This window comes from Natrix helvetica (assembly GCF_964273705.1).
Source record: "Natrix helvetica genome assembly, chromosome: 9".
Taxonomy (NCBI): domain Eukaryota; kingdom Metazoa; phylum Chordata; class Lepidosauria; order Squamata; family Natricidae; genus Natrix; species Natrix helvetica.
In genome coordinates this window covers 5,388,604-5,401,445 of record NC_138560.1, presented here as the reverse complement: position 1 = coordinate 5,401,445, position 12,842 = coordinate 5,388,604, and positions in this window count along the sequence as shown.

Sequence of the window (12,842 nt, the reverse complement as noted above, 5' to 3'; positions counted from 1 at the left end):
GTCTGCCAAACTTGTGACCTCCCAAAATGATAAAGAAACCTCAGAGCAGGAGGCGAGTTTCTCTGCAGAGGAGGAAGATGCCAAGTCAACAGGAAGCGATTTAGAGCCAGAACTGAAAATATCTCCCATCTTTCGCCCAACCAGATTCTCAGGAGCAGAGCGCTTATGGAAAGACCCCGGAAGAGGATCAATAGGGGTAGTCCTCGACTTAACGACCGTCGTCCAGCCGCTGTTCAAAGTTACAAGAGCGCCGAATGAAGAAGGGACTAGCCCTTGAGGTTCCCGCCATTGCCATGTCACAAGAACAAAATTCGAAGCGCTTGGCAAACGGATCGGTTGAAGAGTTCCCACGGTCATGTGATCTGCCGCTTGGGACTTTTTCCCTGCTGACTTCCCACAAGCAAAGAAAATGGGGGAAGCTGGCAGGGAAGGTCAGAGGTTGCTTGGATAAGTCTCCCAACCACCAACCACTCCCACACAGGTCTTCCTTCATTTGCAAATCCAGACCCTCTGTCCCCCCCCTAGCTCATGCATACCTCATGCCCTCTTTCTCCAGCCTTCTTGTGCTTGCACGCATGCCCAAACCCTGTACCCTCTTTCACAAGACTCCCGGTTGCTGGTCTGCACCATGCATACCCCTTTTCCCAACCTTCCTGAGGTTACACCCCTCTGCAGCCCCTGTCTCCTTCCAGATGTGTGCATAGCCAGGGCAGGACCACTCAGGGTCTCCCAGGGTCGCCACCACCACCACGTGGCATCCCCACATGCTTTCACTTGGGATTGTCCACCCTCCCAACTGAACGACCTGCCTTGATTTCTGTCCCTAAGAGAGGCAGTCATGAATCGCTTACCAATAGCAATATATACAGCTTCATGGTGCTTTACAGCCCTCTCTTAGCGGTTTATAGAGTCAGCCTATTGTCCCAAACAACCCGGGTCCTCATTTGACCCCCCTCGGAAGGAGGGAAGGCTGAGTCAACCTTGAGCCTGGTGAGATTCGAACTGCCAAATTGCAGGCAGCCGGCAGTCAGCAGAAGTAGCCTGCAGGGCGGCACTCTAACCACTACACCACCTCGGCTCATGGCAATCCCAGTCCCAACTGCAATCATAACTCAAGGACTCCCTGTTACAGGGAGCCCTTGACCTATGACCACAATTGAGCCCAAAATATCTGTCACTAAGCAAGACAGTTGTTCAATGAATTTTGCCCCGTTTTACGACCTTTCCCGCCCCGGGGGTTAAGTGAATTGCTGCGATTGTTCTGGCTTCACCTTTGATTTGCCGGTCAGAAGGTCACAAAACATATTGTCCTCAGGACTCTGCAACCGTCGTAAATACAAGTCAGTTGCCAAGCGTTTGGATTTTGTTCCCACCACCGGGAGGATGCTACAACGGTCATAAGTGTAAAACACTCAGGTCACTTTTTTCAGTGCCGTCGTTACTTCGAATGGTCACTCAACGAACTGTAGCTGGCCATCGCTACATGGACTCAGTTCAGCCTCCAGTGGCCATGACTCAGCTGACTGGGGGAAACTGGAGCTGTCTTACAAGCTATCTGGAAAGCACCGGCTTGGAGAAAGGCGTTTGAAAGATTAAAAATCCATCTTCAATCGCCCTCGTAACCCCCGTGTGGTGCCAAATCAAGGACCGGATAATAGGAAGCTCGGAAGCGCTCTGAACATTTCAGCGTCCCTGGGTATGAAAGCGAGCGCCTCTTAAGTCTCCCTTTCTGCTGATGAAACAAATCCAAAGTCCTGCCAGGAAGAAAAGGTGAGTCGGCAGGGGAAACGTATCTCAAACAACTCGTCTAAGAAGCTCGGTCTTGTTCAAGGTGGGAACTTGATCTGGTGTCAAAGGAGAGCGAGGGAGCACGCGGAATCTCACATGTTGCCCGGGGACAACATTAGAGATGTAACCTCAGCCTGCAGATCGGTTTCTCTTTGGAACAGCCCTCGCTTTGTCGTCTCCGCTACCCCACGTTCTTTCATGCCACTCCGTGCCAGGGACTTCCTCGCTGGGCAGCTGTTGTGACCTAGGCTTCCTGAGACAGTAAAAATCACACGCTTAGTCCCCGAACCCCTTTTTTTATTTAAATGGGTATGAATTATGTTCATTCAGAGCCCGTAACGATTCGCAACCAGTCTGCGAAGAGTCCGACAGAAGTCTGCCACAGTCTTTCAGGGTAAGGTTGATAAGCGCCCACCTTTATCTCCCTTGAAATGCTGCCAGAGACCTAGTTGCCGATTGGTTTTGCAAGGTCAAACGGAGCACAGAGTCAAATGGAGCTTCAGAGTTTAAACCGACCAGAACGAACAAAGTTGCTTCCTGCAAAGGCTCACGTCCGTTTGCTCCTCTTTTATGTCTTATGGGAGGGCCAAACATCTCCAAGCCTTACTCCCGAGTCACCCCTTTTGTCTTAACTGTTCTCGCCTTCTGACAGCTCTGCCTCGCTGATGTCAGACTTCGGAGGCTGCAGAGGCAGCACATAACTACCAAATGACCCTGGTCCCCTCTCTGCCTCCGACGCAGAGCCCTTGTCCGAGCCTTCCCCAGACTCCAGAACTGGCCCATGTTCCTCCCCAACCTCCTCATTGTCCGACTCTGCTGCCAGCTCCGCAGGCCGCCAGCAGACCACAACAGGAGCCAGGGAACGCGTCTTCCCTCCCTCCCTCCCTCCCTCGCTTGCCAGCCATGGCTTCATCTCCGTTATGCCAGGTTAATTGCTGGCAGGGCTAAGCCGGGAGATTGCATTTGGCACCTTCCAGCTTCAAACCACTTGAGTTTTTCAACATGGCTTAGCTGCCAACAACACCCACTCCAAGTTTAACCCGCATGAGACCTAAACCCTCACAAAGCCTTTTGGCAGGAGCACCAGGGATGTCAATTTCCCCAACCCTTTTTCCCCACTTGTCCACCCCAATCCCGACCCTTCCACAAAAAAAAAAAAAACCTGGATAAAATTAGAGCAACGGAAGAAACTTCCCTTGTTAAATTTTGGCCTAGCAGCCATAAAATATTTGGGATATACAATTGTATGATTAATCATATTTCAACTCATCCGTCTTTGCCCCGGGCATCACATGTGGGATTATGAACTGTTCCCTTCTCTCCTACCCCATAAATCCCTTTATGGGTTATTGTTCTTTTTTATGTTATCTCTAATTGAGGTTTCTGGGGGGTTTTAACAGTTGCAAATTGTTCTGAGCTGCCAGCAAAAACGGCATAAATCTGGCATTTATTTTTACAAGCAGCCTAACAAAGCCCAGTAGCCTAAGAGAGGATGTGCCAGGCTTAGAAAAAACTGCAAGTCGTCCTTGACTTACAACCATTATGACCAATCCTTGCACTTACGACCATCGCAGTGTCCTCATGGCCACTGGGCACTTGGCAACTGGCTTGTATTTAAGTGGCAGTGTTTTGGCCTGTCGGCCGCCGGTTCTTCCAGCAACCCAATCAGAGGAGGAGGAGGAAGCGTGGGAGTTGCGGTCAGCATCAAGGCAACCTGAGAGCTCCGAGGGGGAAGAGGGAATGGAGTTGTCAGAGAGAGAGAGAGAGAGAGAGAGGCGGAGCCTGGGCTGTCCGTCAGCCCTCAGATGGAGAGTCAACAGCCCCCAGGTCTGGACGTGGCTGATAAGGAAGAGGAGGAACGACTGGGTCCAGTGCCTGATGCGTGGATGCACAGAAGGCAGAGGAGAGGAGAGCAGTGGAAATCTATGGGCTGGTCCTTGGGAAGGAAGAGCTACTGCTGCTAGCGAAGCTCTGGAGATAAAAGGCAGAGGGTAGAGATGAATAGATGTGGCAGACAACTATTCATCACCCGGCCAGACAGACTTGTTAGCCTGCGTTGAGAGAGAAACGTTTTGCCGGGGCTGCCGACGCTCCTAATAAAGGAATCTTTGAGTTCACTTCAGAGGGTTTGTCGTGTTTGGGGAGTTGGGTCGGAACAGGCAGCATCCCAGGGTCATGTGACATGATCAGCATTTGCGACCTTCCCAACAGGGGACGTCAGATTTGCTTAACAAACCACATGCTTCGTTTGACAACTGCAGCAATTCACTTAACAACCTTGACCCCCCAAAAAACCCTCCCGGTGGTCGTAAAATAGGACACGACTTGCTCAACAACCCCCTTGCCTAACAATGAAAATTCTGGCCCCAATGGTGGCCATTAAGTCGAGGACCACCTGTATTGAGTTGCACTAGGATTTGAAACCAGCTCTCCTCGGTGTGAATTTAATGCGTTCTTATCTGCTCCTCCCACTTTGGTATTTCGCCCAGAAATATTGTGGTGGTGTGAAGTTTCTCACTTTCTGCCTTTTCATCCTAAAATGAAATATGTGACGCTCTCCAACTGTTTCCGTCTCTCTTTATTTATTTTTTTAAAAAAGGCGTTTGCTTTTTCCAAAAGCGGCAGAGAATCCAAACTCCAAGCAAAAACAACAGAAATTTAAAACACAAATAGACTAATAGGATTACAGGGAGCAAAAACTGCCAATCAACGGCATTCTAATTTTAAGAGCATAAGCCGCTCTTAAAATGATGCTGAAGGGGGCTTCTAACTATTATATTCTCATTTCCCCCAAATCCTTATATTTTTTTTAAAAAAAAAAATCCCTCTGAGGCTTTCATCTTTTTCTCCCTTCAATTTATAATGGGGCAGAAGAGGTGACATGATAGCAGTATTCCAGTATTTGAGGGGCTGCCACAAAGAAGGAGTCAACTTTCCCCCCCAAAAAAAACATCAGAGGGCAGGACAAGAAACAATGGAAGGAATCTAATGAAGGAGAGAAGCAACCTGGAATTGAGGAGAAACTTCCTAAGAGGGAGGACAATTCACCGGTGGAACAGAAGTTGCCTTCAGAAGTTGTGGGTGCTCCATTGCTGGAGATTTTTAAGAGAGATTGGACAGCTACCTGTCTGAAATGGTCTAGATCAGGGGTGTCCAAACTTGGGAACTTTAAGACTTGTGGACTTCAATTCCCAGAATTCCCCAGCCAGCCATGCTGGCTGGGGAATTCTGGGAGTTGAAGTCCACAAGTCTTAAAGTTCCCACGTTTGGACACCCCTGGTCTAGGGTCTCCTGCTTGAGGAAGGGGTTGGACTAAAAACGTGCTGGCAAATTTCTGGCATGCATGTCAGAGGTAGCACACAGAGCCCTTTCTGTGGGCATTTGCGTCTTCGCCAGCTGCTCTTCTGGTTTCCAGGGCGTACATGCCCGCCGGCCAGCGGGTCTTTGCGAGAGCGCCGGAAAATGGCCTGAAAACAGCCCCCAAAATGGCCATTTTGGGACCATTTTCAGGTCAGTTTTAGGCTGGCTTTGGCTTGAAAAATAGCCCGAAAACAGTCTGAAAACAGCCCCAAAGAACAGCCCCAAAAAGGCATGCACACGCCGACCAGCTGGTCTTTGGATTTCTAGTGGTCTGGCGCACACGCATGCATGCGCATTGTCCAGTTTGGACACTCGGTGCCGAAAAGGACTAGAAGATGTCCAAGGTCCCGTCCAGCTCTTTTCTGATGGATTGAGAAGTGTGAAACCGTGCTATAGGATGAACACGTTGGTTTGATTCAAAAACTCTGCTGTCCATAAAATCCTGGAGCATTCGACAATGTGGAGCCACCTGCTAATGATAGCTTCCGCCCCTCCTGGGATCTCAAGAGGTTCTTCTATGGGTCCCCGGCCCCCATGAGATGAGAAGAATGGGGGAGGCCATAGGATGAAACTCCAAAGCCAGAAGTTGGGAGAGAATCTCCTTTGTCTTCCGTAAGGCTGTAAACACGGCATAATTCTGAGCAGCTTTAAGTACAGATGATGGACCTCAACTGGCTGACCTTGTGGGTCAAGGTCTGGTTTTGTTAATTTTACTGATTTATTTCTCTTGCACCTCCGACCTCCTAAGGCTTTTGAAGCAGGGCAATACATCAATATTTTAATCAATCAATCAGTCAGGTTCAGTGGAGCGTGCCCATCAGTCTTACAGGGAGCAACTAAAATCAAGGGGATTTGAACTAGTCATAGTTCAATCAGCTCCGACTTGATTTCTGGCATTAGACTTTGCATTCAAGGCTCTGTATCATCCATGCCTTAACTCAGTCGGGGGCATTTTGTAGACGTGGCATTTCCAACTTTCCTATCCATTGGTCATGCTGGTTTTATAAGGGGAGAATATATATGACTTACAAGGGATGCAGGGGCTCAGTGGCTAAGATGCTGAGCTTGTCAATCAGAAGGTTCAATAGTTCGAATCCCTAGCACCGCGTAACGGAGTGAGCTCCTGTGATTTGTCCCAGCTTCTGCCAACCTAGCAGTTCGAAAGCATGTAAAAATGCAAGTAGAAAAATAGAAACCACCTTTGATGGGAAAGTAACAGCGTTCTGTGCTCCTTTGGCGTTTAGTCATGCCAGCCACATGACCACGGAGGTGTCTTTGGACAGCGCTGGCTCTTCGGCTTTGAAACGGAGATGAGCACCGCCCCCTAGAGTCAGGAACGATTAGCACATACTGTATGTGCGAGGGGAACCTTTACCTTTACCTACAAGACTTACAACAATTCACTCAAAGTTGCAACAGCACTGAAAAAAATGACTCAGGATCGTTTGTCACACTGATGATCATTGCAGCATTCCCCCTGGTCAGGTGATCTAAATTCAGAAGCTTGGCAACTGACTCATATATATGACGGTCGCAGTGCTCTGGGGTCACGTGATCCCCTTTTCTGACCTTCTGACGAGCCAAGTCAATGAGGAAGCCAGATTCACTGAAGAACCGTGTAACTTAACTTAGCAACTTAACAAAAGGGGCAAAAAAAAGGCCATAAAATGGGGGGTGGGATGACTCACTTAACAACCATCTTGCTTAACAACAGAAATGTTGGACGAAATGGTGGCCACAAGTCAAGTTCCTGTATTTGAAGATTGAGCTTTGGTGGCACAGTGGCTAGAGTGCAGTCCTGCAGGCTACTTCTGCTGGCTGCCGGCTGCCTGCAATTTGGCAGTTCAAATCTCACCAGGCTCAAGGTTGACTCAGCCTTCCCTCCTTCCAAGGGGGGGGGTCAAATGATGACCCCAGTTGTTGGGGGCAAGAGGCTGACTCTGTAAAACCGCTTAGAGAGGGACTGTAAAGCGGTCTATGTCTACGCTATTTCTATTGCTGTAGGACAGGGGTGTCCAAACTTGGGAACTTTAAGACTTGTGGCTTAAAGGGGAATTCTGGGAGTTGAAGTCCACAAGTCTTAAAGTTCCCAAGTTTGGACACCCCTGCTGTAGGAGATGGCTGAGAGACCAGTCTAACTGTGCAACATCTGCAGTGCTAGAAGAGAGTGAGGTTGGCTCCCTGTTTATCAGTGATGAAATTCAATTTTTTTTTACTACCGGTTCTGTGGGCATGGCTTGGTGGGTGTGGCAGGGGAAGGATACTGCAAAATCCCCATTCCCACCACACTCCTGGGGGCCAGCCAGAGGTGGTATTTGTCGGTTCTCCGGACTACTCAAAATTTCTGCCACCGGTTCTCCAGAACCTGTCAGAACCTGCTAAATTTCACCTCTTCTGTTTATATATAATAGCTTGCCTTTCTTCTTGTTGGTAAGTGTGTTATTTTTCTCCTTGGTAGTTCCTTGATTAAGGTATTGGTTTCCTCTTGACTGTTTGTTCTAGTATTAATCCTGGAGTTAATAATCCCTGTTTATTTGCAAGTTGTTTGCTGGCAAGCAGGAGGCATTCGGATCTTTCTGCTTCCTTCGTAGCTTTGTTTATTGTCTCTTTTGTTTGTATGTATGGTTTATGTGCCTTCTAGCATTGGAGAGGTTTACCTAGTCGGGGAAAGGAAAGTCAGCAAGCAAAAAACCAAGTTCAGGGAGGACCAAGAACTACACAGTTCAACCCTGAGTTAGAGAGATTCCTATTCTATTGAAACCAGTCGAATTCCAGAATCAGATGAATTCCATGCTGGGTTTTAAAATGCAAGTATTTTCATTCCAGATCGCCTTAGGCCTGCCAAGTCCTTGTTTTTTTAAAAAAAAGAACACCGAAGAATAAGAACTCTATAGAACAGGGTGTGCAATCTGCCATTGATGTCAAACAGTAGAATAAACAGCATAGACGAGAGTGGCTAAACTTGGAAACTTTGAAGACCTGTGGACTTCAATTCCTTTGGCTGGCTGGGGAATTCCGGGAGTTGAAGTCCACAACTCTTAAAAAGTTTCCAAGGTTGGACACCCTTGCTCTAGGGAGTTTTGTATCTAGCAATAGCAATAGCCCTTAGACTTATACACCACTTTACAGTGCTTTACAGCCCTCTCTAAGCAGTTTAGAATCAGCCTATTACCCCCAACAATCTGGGTCCTCATTTTACCCACCTTCGAAGGATGGAAGGCTGAGTCAATGCCAATATTTATGTCTAGGGCAAATGACCCGTGTGTGTGTGTGTGTGTGTGTGTGTGTGTGAGTGAGTGAGAGAGAGAGAGAGAGAGAGAGAGAGAGAGAGAGAGAGAGAGAGAGAGAGAGAGAGAGAGAGAGAGAGAGAGAAATATTTCCGTTTTCCTCTTTATTCTAAATATTAATTCCTGATATCTTCATTAAAAGATAAGATAGATGGATACTGATACAGATGTAGATGCAGTTTCAGAGATGGAGATGTAGAGGGAGGGAGGGAGGGAGGGAGGGAGGGGGGAGGGAGGGAGAGAGAGAGAGAGAGAGAGAGAGAGAGAGAGAGAGGGAGAGAGAGAGAGAGAAAGAGAAAGAGAGACATGCTCTATTTTCCCTTATGAGCTGCCAGATAACAAACTTTCTGCTCTAATCCCACTTAGATAATTATTCTGGCAAGCACCCAATAACCTGTTAGACACTTAATCATCATTAATATCTAACCTTCTCTTGCTGCCTGAGATTAGCAATTGGTGTGTGTGTGGGGAGCCAGGTTGAAGGATTGGCTATACAACTCCTTTGTGAGTGCGGTTCCATGCAACACCGTCCTCACCGCTCTGGGCTCACCGTGGTTGAGTGAGAAATGACCCACTGAGGCTGTAAATGATTAATCTTAAAAGTATCTTAATACTTTTAATCATGGTGATATTGTTTATCTCAGCCCTGGCACCTGCCTTATTGCACCTCCTGCTTTGGTACCTATCCTGTAGATTCTAAATGAGCCAGGAACACAAAAACGTCTGAAAACAGAGAAGACGCTAATGGTTCTGGGCTACGAGTGACCACAAGCCTAATGGACCAGTCACGATGGCTAATGATCAGGAAGAACTGAGAATTATTCCTCAGGCAGGATTGGGATGCTATGAATTTCTCAACCCTTGGGAACGTCTGCAATCAGCATTTCGAACTGCACTGAGAAATATACTGGCAATCAGTAGGTGGGAAGCAGGAGTGGGCTGCTGGGGGTTTGCACGAGTTCGGGCGATTCCTCTAGCTAGGATTCTGCCCAATTCGGCAAACGCCCCACATGCCACCCTTGGCTGGCCATGCCCACCCTGCGCCTCCTCTCCCAGGAGTCTCCATGAGGCCCATTCATCATGCCCAGAGGTGGGTTCCTACCAGTTCAGGCTGGTTCGGCCGAATAGCTAGTAACTCAACCGTTCACGTGCCCGAACCTGTTCTATTGGTGCCGCCATCTTGTTTTTTGTTTCTGTGCATGTACAGAAGCAATTTATTTACTTCTGTGCATGCGTAAGTGCATCCAACAAGGAGTTCAGCCATTGTGCTAGGCTCAAATCTGAAATCCTATTACAATAATATGTAAATAAGGCCAAGGAAGCTTTTCGGGTTAATTTATCAAAACTTTCCATTGACAGAAACTCTTCATTTTCAAAAAAAAAAAAAAGCAAATATTTGCTAACCTTATACTAAGTGGGGCATTTTCATTGTGTCTCACTGTTTCTCGGAACTTAAAAAGAGGGGGGGGGAATCCTTCCTTTTTTCTTGAAAGCAAAGGGATTTACCCCCACCCTCCAATCTGAGTTTAGATGTTACTTTCTCAGCCTGGAAAATTTTGTTCCTCTTAATGAGATGCTTTTAACTGCTTTTAAATTCTCAGTGATGTTTGGCTCTGTGGAACTTCTCAGATCTTCTTTGAAATGGAGTGGTAAATCAACTCACACACCTCAGGGCCCTGCCAGATAATCAGAAGTGTCAATTCATTTTATTTATTCTTATTTAATTTTCGTTAAATTTATATGACTGCCTAGCTCACAAAGAAGTGACTCGGGAAGTCTACAATTAGACTGGAAAAGATCATGCTTGCCCATTCCAATGCTGTGAGTCAATCCAATTGGATATAGAATAACAGAGTTGGAAGGGACCTTAGAGGTCATCTAGTCTAATCCTCTACACAAGCAGAAAACCCTATACTATTTCAGACAAATGGTTGTCCAATTTCTTCTCAAAAACCTCCTGTGTTGGAGAGCTCACAATGTCTGCAAGCAAGTTGTTCAACGGGTTAATGGTTCTGCCAGAAAATTTCTCCTTATTTCTAGGTTGCTTCTCTCCTTGATTAATTTCCGTCCATTCTTGTTCTATCTTCTGATGCTTTGGAAATTAGGTTGACCCCTTCTTCTTTATGGCTTAGAATGTTAGAAAACTGCTATCATGTCACCCCTAGTCCTTTTCGTTAAGGTAAAGGTAAAGGTTCCCCTCGCACATATGTGCTAATCGTTCCCAACTCTAGGGGGCGGTGCTCATCTCTGTTTCAAAGCCAAAGAGCCAGCGCTGTCCGAAGATGTCTCCTCAGCTTTACTGGCTGAGTTATTCTGGGAGTTGAAGTCCACAAGTCTTAAAGTTGCCAAGGTTGGAGAACCCCGTTTTAGGAGATCAGAGTCCCCCGTCTTCTGAAAAAAAAAATCCAGTGTGCAACTTTCTTCTCCCACCATGTTGTTCTACTACGGGAAGCAAAAAACTAACAGGATATAATCGACTATTTAAAAAAAGAAGGAATCCGGTGGAATTTGCTCATTACTTTCCTCCAGCAGCATCCTGTGGGCCATCCTGTGGTCTCTTGAGCCACCCATTTCATTTATGAGGATGGCCACAGTGTGGTCATCAGCAACTGACCACTTCTGATCACAAGCCCTCACCGGCAACTCAACCCACTTGCTCTGTGATGTCACCAAAGCTCTGAGTTTCTGAAAGTCAATGGGAGATGCAGGAACTCTCTGGCTCTACCGTCATGACCTGTGCTCACCAATGGATGATCTCTTTTCTTCCTTTCCTAAGAGGTCAGGATTTGTTTTTCCTTTCTTCTGATTATTTGTTGTTATTGTCGTTAGTTGCGAAGCCGTGTCTGACCCATCCCGACTCCATGGACAACATTCCTCCAGACCTTCCTGTCCTCTACCATCCTCTGGAGTCCATTCCAGCTCACACCAACTGCTTCGGTGACTCCCTCCAGCCACCTCCTTCTCTGCCTTCCTCATGTTCTTTTACCCTCAATTCTTTCCCAGCATTAGGCTCTTCTCCAGGGAGTCCTTCCTTCTCATTAGGTGGCCAAAGTATTTGAGTTTCTTCTGATTATGGCATTCTACAAATATCTTGTCTTTCGTTTGCTTTTTAAAATTTTCACAAGGATCCAAAATCTACCTTGTAACGAGAGCCGGTGCTATGAATCCTCATCGTTCATGGTGGTGGTTGGCACCAACCTTCTTCATGACTGTTGACTCTGTTGCAAGCAGGTTGGATAAGTTATTCAAAGAATGGGGTCTAAAGCCACCTCCCTCAGAGTATTTTCCATTACTATTAACCATCCAAGTTCACCTTTCTCGCTGTTGTACCGATAAGCAGCAGTCATGTGACTCTCTCATACATAGGTGTATACATAGATACGTAGGTGGCCACATTAGTTCTTAAATAAATAAATAAACAGGTGTCACAGTGGGTACCACTGGGCACTGGCCATTGCCAGCTTCTTCCACTCAGTGGTTCCTAACTGGCCTCTGCATTGAGACCACAGTGAGAATAACAGAATAACAGAGTTGGAAGGGACCTTGGAGGTCTTCTAGTCCAACCCCCCTGCTTAGGCAGGAAACCCTACACCACTTTAGACAAATGGTTATCCAACATCTTCTTAAAGACTTCCAGTGTTGGAGCATTCACAACTTCTGGAGGCAACTTCTGTTCCGCTGATTAATTGTTCTCACTGTCAGGAAATTTCTCCTCACTTCTAAGTCGGTTCTCTCCTTGATTAGTTTCCACCCATTGCTTCTTGTCCTGTCCTCAGGTGCTTTGTAGAATAGCTTGACTCCCTCTTCTTTCTGGCAGCCCCTGAGATATTGGAAGACTGCTATCATGTCTCCCCTAGTCCTTCTCTTCATTAGACTAGACATACCCAGTTCCTGCAACCGTTCTTCATATGTTTTAGCCTCCAGTCCCCTAATCATCTTTGATGCTCTTCTCCGCACTCTTTCTAGAGTCTCTGCATCTTTTTTACATCGTGGCGACCAAAACTGAATGCAATATTCCAAGTGTGGCCTTACCAAGGCATTATAAAGTGGTATTAACACTTTAGGAGATAGTGGGTGATGTCTTGGGTAGAAGGCACTTATTTCTGAAATGCACAGCGAATGCCCTTTTTTATTAAATTGTAAGCACTAGGTGAGGACTTCTGGTTTTCCCTGCAATGTCATAGGAGTCTGGTTTGATAGAACAGCAACTCAAATGAATGGGATTAAGTGCCGTTTTATGGGATCGTGTTCTTGGGTTGTTGTTTTTTATTTTATTGTGGCTTTTCGCTAACTCAATAAGCTGATGGAATGATTGCTTTGTGCTTTTTAAACAAAAACAAAAACAAAGTATGCTGTTTATTAAGCCATCTTAAACGGATTGTTCTGTTTCTTGCTGCAAGAAGCACT